Source organism: Egretta garzetta, unplaced genomic scaffold (assembly GCF_000687185.1).
Source record: "Egretta garzetta isolate BGI_Z169 unplaced genomic scaffold, ASM68718v1 scaffold397, whole genome shotgun sequence".
Taxonomy (NCBI): domain Eukaryota; kingdom Metazoa; phylum Chordata; class Aves; order Pelecaniformes; family Ardeidae; genus Egretta; species Egretta garzetta.
This window is the reverse complement of record NW_009260493.1, coordinates 4,355,469-4,360,439: the sequence shown is the minus strand read 5'-3', so window position 1 is coordinate 4,360,439 and position 4,971 is coordinate 4,355,469.

The window sequence follows — 4,971 nt, the reverse complement described above, 5'->3', positions numbered from 1 at the left end:
ACCCGCGGCCGGACCCGGAGGGAGGCGGGGGAAAGGGGAAAGGGAATGTTCTCTGGCAGCGCACGGTGCAGTTAAGGCAGAAATGAGAAGGAGTTCCTAAAGACCTAGTGCTGCAGTGCAAACAGAGTTGCAAACAGCCAGCGCATTTAGCTGCCTGCAAGTGGGAAAAGTTCATTTTGAAAGGAAAGCCAAGGGACGAAGGTGCATCTGAGACAGCCGGCGCTGTTCAAATTAATAGGCAGCGTCTTAGGGGTTTTTTAATCTCTTTCAAAGGGCGTGAGGGTGTTTTCCAGGTTGTCTGTAAGAATAATTAGGAACAAGTAATGCTTAACAGAATGAGAGTTTTAGGTGGCGTTGTGTAAGTAATCTTTCAGGACATTCGTGTACTACAGTTTAAAGCAAGGGTTTCAAAATTGAAGCCGACTCCTCTGTTAACCTGTAGGAACTAAACTGTGAGTTGTAATCACCTTTCACTTGTAGTTCCGCTTAAGAGTGATTAAGCTTAAAATCTTTTTGTTTACAACCTATATGAGAAAAAAATTGTGAAATTGATGTTATCTTTCTTTCAATTTAAAGTGTCAGCAACATTTTTCCTTAATAGCTTTAGACATGTCAAAGACCAAAGAGAGTCGTGTCAGTCTGCCTGGGGCAGAATTCACATCCTACTCCAGGGAACTTTGCCGAAGCTTTGAACAAGGAAGATGGTGTATCCAAACGTGTATGGCATGTTTTGAGACCATACAGTATACAAATGAAGTGCTCCAGGATTATTCACGTTTTGTGTATATTTTCTTGCCGCACTGCATACTCCCTCAGAGGTGGTGATGTTGCATTAGCTGGCTGCTGGCATGTAGGTAGGGTAAAAGGTTTAGTAGTTTGAGATGCAAGTGGTGGGAGTCTTGCTACATCTATGTCAAGTTACCATCCATTTATGGTTTAGATAAATTACATGTCCATTTTGCTCTTCTGGAATGAATTGTGAATAAGATCATTGTCTTCCTGTGTTATAGGAAGTGAATTAGCTGTGGACTGGACTGTAGTGAATTGGTAGCTAGAGTGAATAGCTGGTCGTGTCACACAGCGTCTACAAGGGAGTAATGCCAGTCCATAACAAAAATAGTAGTTCTTCTACAAGACTCCATAGAAGGGCACTTTCTAATTTTTCTACTTTTTTGTTTGAGGGGGGGGAAAGGGGGGGGACACACGATGATGGGACAGACCCCAAAAAACATTAAGAGGGTTTGCTGTTGTGAGACTACATCCAACTGCAATGGATGTGCTTCTACCATAGGTGCCCTAGTAGTCCCCAAATATATTGAGTAAAATGTTGTTTTGGTTCTGCGTTTGACAGTCTAGAATGACTTGTTCAGACCTGCTAGTGAGATACCAGCTGCGGACAGAACAGGGCTTTTTCATTTAAATTGAAACAAAATAGAGAAGAAAAAGCACAATGAAGTGTTCAGCAATTTGAGCGTATACAGGGTTAAAGACTGAAATAATATGCATGTTCTGAGATCTTTGTTACGGACTGCTGTGCTTACTTAAACTCTTGGTGTGTTTTATTACGTTGCTGTGCTGATATCCATTGTCTGTGCTATTGATAAATATTAAATGACAGAACACATCCTTTTAATACTATTTGAAATAGGAACATGAGGCCAAAGGGGTCTCTTGGGCCATCAAGTCAGAGCTGTTGTAGCAGGGGACCATATCACCCCTTGATAAGCTACAAAGTCGCCCAGAATTTTTTGCTAATTTTTTTGTTGAATTATTTATATGCTGTTTGGATACATTTCTAGATGTTAATTAACTCTAATAATCAAGAAAATGAAGTTTAAAATAAATATAAATGTAGTGGATATCAACAGGTGAATAATATCTGCAACTAAGCTGTTGGTTTTTTTTTTTTTTTCCTAATGCCTGGGAAGTATTTACCAGTTGCTCTGGCTCCTTGTAATTGCCTGCCAGTTGGGAGATCACGTTATAAGAATATCAGGGATGGATTCTGGTATGGAAGAAGCCTTTTTGTTGGCAACGCGTTAGCTTGACTCCCATCCCTGACAACTCCTTGTGTGAACAGGGGTGTTGCACACATCGCAGTGTAAGGTTGTGAGCAGTCTGAATTTTGGCTTTTTGTCTGTGCCAGATCTCAAGAACATGTAAACAACCGATTTCCTCACTCATTTCTAGCACTCAGCTAGAGGCTATGCTTTGTAACACAGATCTTAAAAGTCCTCTCCCAAAGAAGCAGACCTGACTCATGATGCCTGCATTAGTGGAGTGGTTTGGTACCGTGCTGCTTCTGTGGTCGTTCTTGTCTGAGTTTGATAAACCTTTCTTTCTTGGCAACCCAGATGATGTGGTGTAAAGAAAATTGGTTTGTCCTTCAGCAGTAGAGAATGTAAGCAGAGGAGACAGGTTTGCTGTTGTTTTACATATTTGTTTGTTTTGGTGGAGAATTGTATATTTTTTATAGCAATTGTGTAATTATCTAGCCTTCTTCTCTGGAGAAAAATCTTTATAGTTACTCCTTTCTGCCTTGTTTGCACTTACTTATGCTCTGCTCTGTTGTTGATTATCCGTGTTCTTGAAATCTTTCCTGACTTGTGCTTTTTACAAGAGTGAGGATGAGGAAACAGACTGTAAACTAACACCGTGGCTTGTAAGTGTTACTGCAATGCAAGTAAACATTAACAAATAGAAATTGGCCACATTAAATAGCACTCTCAGACTAACGCAGAATCTCAGGTTCTTTAAGAAAGGCCTAAAGGCAACATGACTGGGTAGATTCACTCCAGACCTAGGCAGCAGAAACTTGTCATGTTATTTTTCCTTGGCTATCTCGAAGTGTGTCTTGGATTCTTCAGCTACTAAACGAGCAAAAACTTCAGCTGAGTTCCCAGAGACATCAAAAGTGATGATTGCTGTAACACACAGAAAATGCATCAGTGCAATGCAAACCAACACAGCTTTCTTCTGAATTAATAAATAATTGGTTGGGACTGTTTCTTAGTCCGGTAACTTTAACTGTGCTTGCTCAAAAGAAACCAAGAAACAGAACCAGTGATGCAGCCACTTCTACTGGTTTGCATTGGAACGTTATGCAGCAGGCTTGCATGTGTCTCATCAGTAGCTGCAAACTCTTTCTTCTGTAGAAACAGCAATACTCTTCTGTATCTCTGGTGTGTCATGTTGTTATCCTCCACATTTCCATTTCACCACTCTGTGAGTATATATATGCATGCTATGTGTGTTTGCATGTGCATGTAACTATTTTCATGTCTTAAAAGGACTTCTGTTCAGTTTTCTAAATGAATATTAAGGGCATTATGGATGTATGAATTATATACATTGAACAGTAACTGTTCCCAAACCTCAGCATTCTGTTGTCTGAGATTTTAGAAGGGATTTTGGGGTCATTAAGTTGAAGGACAATAATTCTATTGTTTGATAATCTGGTTACTTTGTGTGTCTGGCCTCATCAATGAGATTCTTGTATTTCAGAGCCCAGTGTTTTCTGTGCTTGTCTTCAACACTTGTTAAGTTTGACTTTACAATGTCTCAGAAAAATAAATCGGCTTCAAATTCCTAATTTGATACAACTACCCTTAAAGAACTGGACTTCTTTTGTAATCAGATACTTGCACTATGTAACACTGCACTGAAGGGAAGCTGAACTGATTGCAGCAGTCTGTTGAAACGCCATTTACCTGGGCCCATTGGCAACTCGCCCATGGAGGTGGTTTGATGAACTGCTGCTTTTAGAACTGGAACGTTAGTTGTTCCTTTACAATGGTTTATCTTGCTGCATTGCATTTGGCTTGTCTACATTACACAACTCCATTTGGGGAAGAAACAGAAGCTGATACTGGGAAAGGATTTACATTTGCCCCCAGGTTTCGCTGGCAGGTTCACAAGTGATGTCTGTGGAGTAGGAGGAAGACTTTTTTTCCTGAGTTTAGGAAAATTTAATTTTTCTTGCTTCTGAGTATGGACTCTACTTTCTTTCACTTACCTCTTTCACATTTCCATCCCAATAAATCATACTGGTGGCCAATCCAAATGCCTTTCTTTTTTTGTTTTCTGTATTTAATATGCACTAACCTGGAAGGCATTTGTATTCCTCGGTGTTTCTTCATGACTATTCATCTGTGGTTCTTCTTTGCATACTGTTACTGGGAATGGACTTGTGAAATATTTTGGGTATTCTGTTACAGGCTTTCTCCCAGTATAAGTAGATAATATCTTACTAAACAAAAGCCAGTTATCATTGCCAAATAGGAGGGGAAGGATTTGGTCAAAATAATGCGTGTTGTGTTTCATTACTTGTTACTTGATTTTGCTTGTTGCTAACTTGTTGAATAAAATGATACAGGAATGTAGTGGAGCAGCATTCATTTTGGATACATGGTTAAAAGTCTGACCCAAGTTATTAAGACTCTTTCTTGCTTCCTCTTCTGCCCACTGTGAAGGAAACACTTTGGTTTAGCCATTAAATGTCCTGTATGCTTTAAGGCAAAGGAAGCTTCAACTTCAAGCTATAACTGATAAAGATTTTTATATAATTGGATTTGTTTTATTAAATAATAAATATGTCCCTGACTTCACTGGCAGCACAGATAAGCCCCTAGATTTTTGCAATGAAAGTTTTCATTAAAGTTGTCAGCAAAAAATATTGTAGCTATCAAAATATTAGCACTGAAAAATATGGAAAGGCTGGTTAAGGGCGGAGGCAAATTCTCACATACCATCCATATGTAGTTAATAACAAATATGTATATATCATATATATATATATAAACAGCATAAATGTATTTGTATATGTAAATAGGTAAAGTAAAACTTTGCAATCTCCAAAAAAACCACTGTGCCTTAACTCTTTCAGACTGTCACCATATGGGCTGCTTGTTTCTTTTCCTGAAATACCACCCACACCCATCTGCTCTGCACCCACACCCAGCACTGACCGCT